This window comes from Aquarana catesbeiana, linkage group LG01, assembly GCF_042186555.1.
Source record: "Aquarana catesbeiana isolate 2022-GZ linkage group LG01, ASM4218655v1, whole genome shotgun sequence".
In the NCBI taxonomy this organism is placed as follows: Eukaryota; Metazoa; Chordata; class Amphibia; order Anura; family Ranidae; genus Aquarana; species Aquarana catesbeiana.
In genome coordinates, this window is record NC_133324.1 from 882344742 (window position 1) to 882357419 (window position 12678).

Consider the following 12678-nt stretch of genomic DNA (forward strand, 5'->3'; position numbering starts at 1 on the left):
ATCTTCAGTGCTCTCATTTTCTGTAAAATGCAATGCAATATGGCTACCTGGAGGCTGGCCACAGACGGTGCAAATTTCATTACTGCAGCCATGGGTTGCAGAAAAGAAATTCACACAAGCCTGACTTTCCTCTGGATTTTGCTACTTGCATCAAACCTAGTTTTTCGTGGTTATTGGTACTGCAATGGTTTGTCTGCAGTAGTGTACCTATAGCTATTGCAGCCCATGTGACTGCTATGGGGACTGGGGGGTTAGAGGAGTCCCCAGGAAGGTAGTCTCTGGAGGCACATTGTCTATAGGAGGAATATACACTATGCACTGTAACATTAAAGCGGTAACCCGAAAACAAACATTTATTATATTGCAGCTTACTAATTCTTAGATGTGATGGTTGCATTCGTTTCCTTTTTTCACCTGGTGATTCTACCAGTAAGACTATTGTTTTTCAACAGAACAAGCTCTCTTGCAGATGTAGCAGTTAGAGTGATGAGACAAACCATTTACAACCGGCAGGGCTGCTTACAATGATCAGCTTTTACTTATGTAAAACCTTTATCCCAAAAGCAACAATAGTGTTTTGATAACTGCTTATAAAGTGTGAGCTGGAATTTGGCTTCAATGGGTTAGTGTATTTAAATCTGGTAGTACATCTAGCACTCCTCTTCCCCCAGACCGACAATGCTGCTGTCAGAAGGTATCTCTGTTGCTCCTTCAGCCAGAGTGGAGGCACTCTAAGACAGGAGGTGTGTTGCTAGGCAGATCACCAGGTGACAACGGGGGAAAACACCTAAAAAAGGAAAACGATGGCAGCCACCACATCTAAGCTGGTAAGCTGCAATATATTTCATTTTCAGTTTTAATACTGCTTTAAGGGGTGGAGAGGTTGCAGTTTACTCTGACCCCCTCTGTAGTGTCCAGTGAAGAAAAGCTGACATCAGACACCCAGGAGTCTTCATAATTACTGCAAGTTACATCACACTCTTCTCTGTGAAGCAAACAGAGGGGTTGATTTACTAAACCTGGAAAGTGCTAAATTTGGTGCAGCTGTGTATGGCAGCCAAACAGCTTCTAACTTCAGCTTGTTCAGTTAACCAGTTGACTACCAGACACTTTTACCCCCTTCCTAACCAGGCCAGTTTTCCGCTTTTAGCGCTGTTGCACTTTGAATGACAATTGCGCAGTCATGCAACGCTGTACCCAAGCAAAATTTTTTTCATTATTTTCACACAAAGAAGGCTTCCTTTTGGTGTTATTTAATCACCACTGGGTTTTTTATTTTTTGCTAAATAAATGAATAAAGACTGAAAATTTTGAAAAACAAAACATTTTCATAGTTTGTGTTGCCAGGAGGCGGCTATTTGTGCCTGCAATCAAGAGACATTGTGCAGCCTTACTGCTGTGGAGCTGTTTCCCTGTAGCGTTGAGCTTGGACTCTGTGCTGTCACATCCGGAATGTAATAATTAAAGCAGAGCAAAGCATACTGGGACGTGTAGTTTAGACTGCTGGGATTTCCCTTTCAGCTGAACTGTTTTAAAACTACTACAAGAGGCTGAGAAGGAAGAACAGACTGCTGGGAGAGAAAATAAAAGGGGTTGGTCTAGGCCTAGATTGCTCTCTTGGGACCACGGCCTGGATCTGCAAGCAGGCCTGTGCAAAAAGAGTCACCACACTTGTATCTTTGAGGCATCTGCGGACAGCATTGCTTTACTGTCCAGTGGCAAGCTGGAGGCTGCTTCTGCTTCATATAGATCACATTGCAGCTAATTTGGGTGGACCTTGGCGCAATGTGGCGGAGGCTGGACGCCATTCAATGAGCCAACACACTGAGGGAGAGCCTGTAAAGTCACTTTCATCACCACCAGCTTCATCCAGTGCAGTATCGGTGAGCGGGCACTTGCCCATACATCTACACAGACACTGAATACAGACATAATTTCTCCATTCACCTTGCTGTTACCTGTAGTGCTACAGGACAAGTTTGTCCATCTACATAGACACTGTACACAGACACCATTGTCTCCATTCACCTTGCTGTTACCTGTAGTGCTACAGGACAAGTTCATCCATTTACATAGACACTGTATACAGACATCATTACTTCCATTCACCTTGCTGTTTCTTGTAGTACCACAGGATACAATACAATACTCTGTTGTTTGCTTGTTGAAATCAGACCAGTCGAATTGCTTTGCTCTGCTATTTAGGAATTTATTCCAATACCATTCTCCTAAATGCTAGCTGAAGACCTAAGGACTTCATCTCTGTAATTCCCCCCCAGCATAAAGAATCCTCTTTACCGTGCTCACAAAGCCCTAGAACTCTTGTGAGAGCAGGTTAAATTCCTCCATTTAAAACAGTTTTCTGAAGGTTGTGCCATTGTGTTTATTGTTTGTACCTGTGGGTTGAGGTACAGAAGGGAATGGTCTGACATAGCTAAAAGTCATTCCCCTGCCCTTCTTCTGCCTGTTTACATAGGCCACATGTGTAAGTCTAAGGGCCACCAACATCTAATTTTTCTTTATATTTGATTATCTTACATTATTCATTGTTATTGCTGTTTCATCACCAATGACATTTTACTTGAAGTATTTCTATAGAGTGTAAGTTTATGTTGTTTACCTCCAACTTTCTTTATCATATCAGTAAATCACATCAAATATCATATCAGTAAACAAAGTGTCTTGGTTCATCAGATTGTAGTGTGTCTATTTCATTGTTGTCATTGATAGAAAAAATGTCCGAACCCAGGGCGTCAGAGGTGGTGGAAGACTTGCAGGGTCAGGGCAACCAGTGGAATACTGATTATATCAGCGGCCCTCACGGGGGTAAGCGCTACATTTGTTATAAAATTTTGCAAACAAGTAATTTTTCTCCTTCACTGATGTGAGTTGATTAGATTGCACTGGTGAGGCGGCACTGGTGGGCACTGATAGGTGGCATTGGTAGGCATCACAGGTGGGCACTGATAGGTGACACTGATGAGGAGGCACTGGTGGGTACAAATTGGCAGCACTGGTGGGCACTCTAGGGACTGCACTGATAATCAGGATACTGTCCCTTTTAGAGAAGTCGGCTCTCTTCTCCTCTCTTCATGCGGTCATTCGGCTATAAGGCGGTCAGCAAGTGGTTATGCTTTGACAAAAAAGCCGGGAAGCTGATTGGTTTCTATGCATAACGACACCAGATTTTGCCCTCTCCAATTTTATTAAATCAACCCCAGAATGTTTTGAGATGCTGTACAGGCTACATGGTGTCCCAGCAGTGGAGCCATCATCCCCATCTTGGAGTAGCTTGATTGTCCCCAGTGCTTTTTGTACAGCCAGGCCAGCAGTCCGAAGTGAACTTTGTTTTCCTGAGGCCCCTAAAAGCCCCAATTAGACTCAGATATCATGACAGCTGATGTCTGCTGTCCTACAAAAAAAAGCCATTTTATGGAAATTTGCATTAGTTTTAGAGTAATTATGTGCATGAGCATTAACAATGATTTTAAAATATAAAATACCATTGTAATTCTTGCACTCCTAGGTGCTTAATCTAAATTTTGCTAAGAAGCACTATATTCTGTAGTTACAGCCCTATGTGTTGGGGGATTTTGCGCTTATCTGACACTGCACCATGGCCCTCATCCTCAGCTAGTCGTCTTTGGATAAGGTTCTGCACCCAGACAGTTGCTCCATCAATGACCCTGGTACGCTAGATTGCACCTTCCATTGACGCCTTGGTGTTCCATACTTGTCAGTCCTGCCAATCTCTTTGAATACTAGTATTGCTACAATTATATTATACAGTTCAGCAATTTTGAAGTGATTAGGACAAAAGAAAAAAAAAAACAGACTTTTGTACAGTGCAAAATCTGGTGCAGATCGGCTTAAGAACCATTTTCCAGGTTTTATTTCTGAAGTTTAAGGGTATATTTTTTTGGGGGGTGGGGGTGGCAAACAATTCACTTGCCAACAACCCCCTCCCCTCCTCCAATCGGTCGGGTCACAGGCACAGTGCTCTGCCCCCAGAGCCCACCCTTTTTTGAAGCCAATTAGAGCCTCAGGTTCTAATCACGTGCTTCAAAAAAAAAAAAAAAAAAAACCCATTGGAATTCATGTGTCCGGCGCCCTGCATGTAGATTAGGATTGCATCCCCCCTGCGCCCCGTACGGATGGGCTGCCACTGCCCGGATGTCTCACTTTACAGACAGAGAAAGGGACTGAGGACAGAGATTCCTCAGTCCCTTTCTCTGCAGCCAAACAGCAGGGGGAATCTGCGCAGCACTAGGCGATTAGGGTGTGCCCAGGCCTGTGTGCACATCTATCCCTACCATGCACAGCTGCACCAGATTCTGAGTGCTCCAGTTTTAGTAAATTTCCCTCTGTGTAACAGGGAGGAAGAAGACAAACAGCTACAGATATAAAGTGAGGAACCTAGAAGTGCCTGCACATACCTTTAGCTGTCTCCCCGGCCTTCCTGTCATGGTCAAATACCAAGCAAAATTTGGACAATCCTAGTAGGAGAATTTGCACCAATGAAAATGGAAGCTAGAGGAGCAAAATGTGCTGTGTGTAATAGGTAGTTTGCGCATGCTAGTTTCCAGAACATGGAATATTTATTAGTCATCTCATCATATTCTTGAGTTACACTGAAGCAGGGGAAATCCATTTTCCACCATTTTAACACCTATGAGTGATCTGCTCATAATCCATATACCATAATGTCATGCATACGATGGTAAATGGAGTCTTGTGTGAATTACAGAACTGCCAAGATACAATGACCCTTCACATTGCTTATAGATGACGCCCCAGTTCCTTGCCTTTGTTTAGGGAGAGGTGAGCTAATCTGGTGTCTGTATTCTGCGGTGTATATGTAATTTTCACTGCATTGTTTGAAAAGGTCAATACGGAAGCCAACAATATTAAATTAGAACAACCATCTCTAAACAAAGGGCAACCATGGATTATGCAATTTTCTTTCCTGCAACCTCAAGTGGATCAACTTGGGTACAATCAGCCTGCCGATAGATGGTTTGAATCTCGTCCAGTCTCTGAACTCGCTAAGATTTGAATCATCAATGGCCAGCTAAGGAAACTGTCGGACATGCACCATCGATGGGCTTCAATGGGCAAATGCAGCATGTTTTTGATATCAGTTTCAGCAACTTCTGAGATCATTCAGATTTCGTTAAAAGTACAGCTGACCTGCATTTGACTTGATACTACTCTTTCTACACTCCTCAAGCCTGGTACACATGGGACAAATATCGGCCGGTATTGGCCGGTTCAATAGAAACCAACGCCTATGTGTATAGCAGCCTGTCTGACAGAAGCTGGTCAAACATCTGGCTTCTGTCAAATGGGCATGCTGGTATCTGATCAGCACAGGAAGACAATGGCTGTGAGTGCTGCCTGGTGTGTTCTGGTAGGGGGGTCGTCCCCATGTCAGAACAAATTGGTCAGCAGGGAGATCGATGTACTAACATTGCATAGTACAGTGAGCTTTTTTGTTGTTCAACCTGCAGGGTTGAACAACAAAAAACTGTCAGTGTGTACTGGACTATAGAGGAGAAGCAGTTCAGAAGTGAAGAAAAGCCTGTCAAATTCGATTCTTAAAGGAGATGTAAAGGCAGAAGGTTTTTTATCTTAATGCATTCTATGCATTAAGATAAAAAACCTTCTGTGTGTAGCAGCCTCCCCAGCACCCCCCAAATTGCCTACCTGAGCCCCTTCTCTCTCCAGCGATGTCCACGATCCCCTCAGTCATCCAGTACACTCCTCCTGATTGGCTGAGACAGAGCAGCGGCACTATTGGCTCCCGCGGCGGTCAAACAAAGTCAGTCAGCCAATCAGGGGAGAGAGGGGGCGGGGCGGGGTCGGGGCTCCGTGTCTGAATGGATACACGGAGCTCTGACTCAGCTTGGGTGACCCCTGTAGCAAGCTGCTGGCTGAGGGGCACTCAAAGAAGGGAGGGGCCAGGAGCAGAAAAGAGGAACCCAAGAATAGGAGGATTCGGGCTTCTATGTGAAAAACCAACTGCACAGAGGAGGTAAGTATAACATATTTGTTATTAAAAAAACCCCAAAAAAACGAGCCTTTACAATCTCTTTAAGCCTGGTAGACATGGGCCGAATGTCGGGTGACATAGCCAGTTCAATAAAAAACGTCCGACATTCGGCCCGCGTGTGTCAGCCAGTCCGTTTAGCTGGCTTCTGTCAAATGAGCATGCTGGAAAACCAACAGCCGACCAGCTCCCGATCAGTGCTCTCAGCCAATGGCAGAGACCGCTGACCGGGTGCTCTGGCGGGGGGCCGCTGGGTTGAACGAAAAATTAAAAAAAAACGTATAGCTAGGCAACTCCAATTAACATCTGCTAATCAGGTTGCGGTTGGGTTTTTAAGACCTATAAGGGTTTAAATTATTAACTGTTATTAACGAGAAGAAGCTGCTCAGATAAGTACATGAAATATGAAATACTTGCAAGAATTTGTAGTCACAAACCCACAAAAGCAGGATGTTACCTGAGGTATGTAATATTTCCCAAAACCAGACACAGGTAACAGCATTTCAGCTTCCATTGAAGATGACACTGGAGCACCCTTCTATGAACACAACAGAAACAATCCTCTCCATTGTGTTTACTGTATAAAGAATATGCGTGGGTGGACTCTAACACTATTTGCTGGCAGTATGGAAAACTCAGTCAACATGTAAAATATATTAATATGCTGGGAATGCTGCTGCGGTGAGATCATACTTGCTAAAGTAACCACATCGTATGGTCTGTATTTCCTCTAAAACAAAAACTCTGGCAGATCTCCCCTCCATCCTGTGAAGATAGGAACATTTAGGTCAACACTGAACAGTAGGAAGTAAGGAAGAACTCTACTCTAAACAATAACCTTTCTATACTTCCTAATGGCAAAGCTTTTCTCCAGCAGATCTTTGAACAGAATCTATTAACAGTTCTTTCTCCATTTCTGAAGGCTGGGAGGGCTGCTAGTACACATTAGCTGACACTCTAATCCAGAATAATCTGTGCTCTGTGTCTGCATGGCTATAATGAGGAATTCCAGGCAGATATTTTTAAATATCAGTACAGTTTTTTTTAAGTTTGTTAACCACTTCAGCTCTGGAAGGTTTTACCTTCCTTCATGACCGGGGCATTTTTTTATGCTATTCAGCACTGCGCTACTTTAACCACTGTCATACCTGGCCTTTGCTGGAACTTTTGTTTACAAGTTTAAATTAGTATTTTTTGCTAGAAAATTACTCAAAACCCTGAAAGATTATATATGTTTTCTTCAACAGACACCCTATGGAATAAAATGGCAGTCGTTGCAACTTTTTATGTCACACGATATTTGCGCAACAATTTTTCAAACGCATTTTTTTTCATGAAATAACAAATAACAAAACAGTAAAGTACAGCCACATACACACGATCAGATTGTTGGCCAACAGAGCTTCAGACTTTTGTCCGAAGGATGTGTGCCAGGAACTTGTCTTGCATACTAACGACACACAGTTTTCGGCCAACAAACACAAATGTAGCGATGTACTATGTGGAATTTCAGCTCTTGAGCGCCACCCTTTGGGCACCTTCTGCTAATGTCGTGTTTGGTGAGCACTGATTCCGAGCAAGCGTGTTTTGTACTTTGGACTTTTGTGTGATGGACTTGTGTACACACGATACGAAAATCTGACAACAGTCTGTTGTCCGCTGAAAATTTACTAGCCTACCATCCAACATTTTTTGGCGGAAAGTTTGACAACAATTGTCTGGAGGAGCGTACAAACGGTCGGTTTTTAGGCAAACAGTCTGTCATCACACAAATCCCTGCTGAAAATCCAATCGTGTGTACGAGGTTTTAGTCCAATTTTTTTGTATAATGTGAAAGATGTTACGCCGAGTAAATAGATACCGCACATGTCGCGCTTTAAAATTGCGCACACTTGTGGAATGGCGCCAAACTTTGGTACTTAAAAATCTCCATAGGCGATTGCTAGAATCGTTGCTCTCCCTCTAACGCATGCGGTGATACCTCACATGTGATTTGAACACTGTTTACATACATACTTACATATACATTCGCTAAATTTTTTTTTTATTGTTTATTTTACTTTTTTTTTTTTCTTACACTTTCACTTTACATTTTTTTTTTTGGTCACTTTTATTTCTATTACAAGGAATGTAAACATCCCTTGTAATGGGAATGGTGCTTGACAGGTCCTCTTTATGGAGAGAGTCTACAAGACCCCAGATCCCTTTGCCACTCTGGAAACACAGAGATCCGAAAAAAAATGTGCAAACTCTTTCTTTCCAGCCGTGTTCTCGACATTGTTTACTTCTGCCTGCCGGACATGACATAAGGTCGCACCCGGGCCTCCGAAGGTCATACAGATGACTGGGGACCATCCGGTCACCGGAAATCTCTATGATCAACGTTCGGCTGCGGCGGATTCCTTCTCTGGCTCGCCGATCGTACGGGCGAGCCAGGAGAAGCACTGGAGGGAAGCGGAAGGGGGGGGTGTCCGCTGCCTGTAAGAATGATCAAGAGGCTGAACTGCCACTATGATTGTTCTTACTGTGCACAGAATCGCCGGCTATAAAAGATAAGATCTGAATGATGCCTGCAGCTGTAGGCATCATTTACATATCCCCACTCAAAGTCCAAGACGTCATATGACATCCTTGGGCTGGAAGTGGTTTTAAATGACAATTGCTCTGTCTTGCAATATTGTACACTAATGACATTTTTATATTTTTTTCTTCACACACATAGAGCTTTCTTTTGGTGGTATTTAATCACCACTGGGGTTTTTACATGTTTTGCTACATTAACAAAAAATACCAAACGTTGTTTATAAACACATTTTTTTTGTTTCTGTCCGTGTTAAAATTGTGCAAATAAATAATCTTTCTTCATAACTTTAAGCCAAAATGTATTCTGCTACATTTCTTCGGTAAAAATAACCCAAATCACAGTATAGAATTTAGTCTGGGTCAAAGTTATAGAGTCTACAAACTATTGGATATATATATGAAAATTGAGTAATCCTGATGTACTGACGGACTATCTCATTTTCTGAGGCCCTAAAATACCAGGACAGTAAAAATACCCCCCAAATCAGGGGCGGATCCAGGGGGTGGGGGCAACAGGGCAATTCCCCCCCCCCCCCCCTGAAATAATAGCACACTCTGATGAAATGTCATTGTCTCCTGCCGCTCCGCTGCCGGCCAGAGTCTCTCTCTCACATGTGCCGATCAGCGGATCCGAGAGAGAGAGACTCGCGTCTATGTATGTGGTACGTACGGGCGGCGGCGGTCACTCACACTGAAGGAAGGAATACCAGGAGGAGGTGGGTGGAGCCTCTTCCCTGCACTCGTTGCTAGACGCCAGGCGGCCCTGGCGTTAGCAATGAGTGACGTCAGGTCAGTCACAGTGAGTGAGTGAGTCACCGGAGGTCGGACGCGAGTCTCAGACTCAGAGCCGACCGACGTGACAGTGTGACAGCCGCCCTGGACACGACACTAGATGCTCATCATGCTGGAGACTGGAGGGAGTAATAGGCAGACTGTCTGAGACTTCCGTTCTTCAACGGGCAGGGGAGCAGAGAGATGACATCATCTCTCACCCCCACATCTCTGCAGTAACTTCCGCCCTCACTGTGATGGTAGCGTGGGCAGCAGGGAGATTACATTATCTCTCTGCTGCCTGTCTCTGGGACAAAGAAACAAGAGACAAGCAGAACACCACCATACCTGCCACGTGACAATCCACATCTGGTGGCAGATGATGTGGCAAGTGACAATCCGCATCTAGTGGCAGGTGACGTGGCAGATGACGAGGCAACTGACAATCAGCATCTAGTGGCAGATGACGTGGCATGTGACAATCCGCATCTAGTGGCAGATGACGTGGCAAGTGACAATCCGCATCTAGTGGCAGGTGACGTGGCAAGTGACAATCCGCATCTAGTGGTAGATGACGTGGCAAGTGACAATCCGCAATGTGTGGCATATGACGTGGCAAGTGACAATCCGCAATGTGTGGCATATGACGTGGCAAGTGACAATCCGCATCTAGTGGCAGGTGACTTGGCAAGTGACAATCCACAAGGTGTGGCAAGTGACAATCCACATCTAGTGGCAGCTGACGCAGCAAGTGACAATCCGCAACATGTGGCAGCTGTCAATCTGCATCTGGTGGCAGGCAAGTGACAATCCACAAAATGTGGCAGGCACCGGTGGCAAGTGACACGCTCGGGGTTCCCACTGATTCTGCATTATGGTGAGTTGAATGATTTCATTTTCTATTACAATGTATTTATAGAAATAATGCGCTTCAATCAACCTGACACCATAACAACCATGGTGCCGGGATGATTAAAGCACCAACAACAGCCATTTCCCCGATAAATTGTCCGCAAAAAAAAGGTAGTGCCCCTCCCGGGATTAGGCTCTGGATCCGCCCCTGCCCCAAATGGCCCCTTTTTGGAAAGCAGACAACCCAAGGTATTTAGTAGGAGGCATGGCAAGGTTTTTGAAGTTTTTGTCACAATTTTTTTTTTTAAAACAAAATGCTTTTTTTTTTTTTTTTACAACTTTTTCATATGACTGGTGTGACGGTGATCAGGGATACTGACTGCTGACAGTATGTTAAAAAAAAAAATGAAACCGATTTTTTATTCCATTTTATAAACATTTTTCTTCTTTTTTTTTTTTTTTTCATACTGTCATCAAAATACAGTAGTTTAGTGTCACCATAGCGACACTGTACTACTCTGGAGGGGTGATCATGGATTTTTTTTTTCACACTGATGATCACTGTAACAACAATCATTTGAACTGTCATAAATAGATTTCCTTCATGACTCATAGTTTTCTATTGTGATGCTGTGAATGCCTACAGCTATCACATGGTACAGGACACTGTGATTGGCCCAGGTACCATGTGACCACTGGTGACAAATCACAGATCACACACAGTGGTAAACGATGATGTTATCAATGGATTCCATTTATGACTGCTGTTCACTAGGTGATGTGATCGCACAGAGATCATGTGGTATCTGGGCCAATCACAGTGGGCCAATAGCGAGCAATGAAAGCTGTGGATTAAACAAAAATTTAAAATTTCTTTTGAAATGACATTAACATATTAAAGCTTACATGAGATTTAAGTGAGTGGGGCTACATCTACTTTACCTACCTTTTTTACACACTTACACAAGTACCTGCATCTGTCTCGTAATTGCTTCTGCGGTCCCCTGCACAGCAGCACTCACACTAGGAGAGGCTGGGTAAGCACCTTGAGCCAATCAGGCTTTAAACAGTGCAGTCAGCCCAATGCTGACCATGCTTACAGGACAGATGAGCACAAGGATGACCTTATCAGTAAGCTGCTGCTCTAACACTGTCCAATCAGAAAATGTGGAGGATTTTGGACCAGGCTATCTTATTCTATTGCAATGCATAATTCCCCCATAATATTAAATAAATATATTCCAGCTGGGAGCGTAGGGCCTATTCATGAACATGACAGGTATGCACAGCCAGGAACTCAGAAACCAGGTATTCCTGGTTTGAATAGACACTGAACAGCTGTGGTAATATTTTTGCCTCTGAAGGTTCCCGGTTCTGCCTGTTATAGCATCCATTATGAAAGAGTCTCACTCTGCCTGCAGGATTTTCCTTGTGACTTATGATCGTCTAATGAAACAAGGGGCAGAGTCAGGAACTCTGGTGAGGATATTTCACTGCTGGTGTTCCTGAGAGGTAGAAGAAGCCATTGGGCAACCCAGATTTCCAGTATCTAATCAACACAGAAGTGAGAATTTTGGGCAGACTGACCCTTTAAGACTGTCATATTGATACAGGTGTTTTGCATTGTAAAAATCTTCTCCCGGACCTGTGATCTTAACATTAACATTACCTCACATACACTCATCCCTCCATGGCTGCTGGATTTATTTTTCAGTCCCTTCTCTCACCCCATGGACTCTGGGATGTCTTTGAAGTGTATGAGCTCTTCAAAATAGTAAAAGCCAAATCCACACCTGGCCCAGGCCAAGCTGATCAGAATTAATGCTACATAAACAGCACTGTGACTAAAGGATCTTCAGAAGCTCCATGTATTAGAGAGGCTGCCAAGGGTTCACTTATCAGTCCAAAACAAATGCGGCTTCCTACACCAGCGACCTCATTTAAAGAGCCGCTCCAACAGACAGCTAAAGACATAATGTAGGGACTGTTTTTCCTATCTACATAACACACATATTCTTCTAATTACCCTTCCCCCATCTATTCCCATCACTGTCCCACTAGCATAATGAATGCAACAAACCAGTTCACACCTTGCATTTCTGCAGACTCCAGATACAGTTAGGTCCATATATATTTGGACACAGGCAACATTTTTTATTTTTTCTGGTATTTACCAAAACATATTCAAGCTATAGTTGAATAATGGATATGGGCTGCAAGTGCACACTCTCAGGTTTAATTTGAGGGTATGTACATCCAAATCAGAGGAAGGGTTTAGGAATTACAGCTCTTAAGAATAGCCATTCCCCCTTTTTCAAGAGAATAAAAGTAATTGGACAATTGAATCAAAAGCCGTTTCATGGCCAGGTGTGGGCTACTCCTTCAGTATTTCTTCATCAATTAAGTAGGTAAAAGTTCTGGAG

At 43.6% G+C, this 12678-nt stretch overlaps 1 protein-coding gene across 1 annotated transcript in view; it reads right to left on the reverse strand.

Moving 5' to 3' along the window:
* The window catches only part of ABLIM2 (actin binding LIM protein family member 2), a 238593-nt gene that overhangs the window by 22664 nt on the left and 203251 nt on the right, over positions 1–12678 (reverse strand). The gene's annotated exons all lie outside the window — the stretch shown is intronic.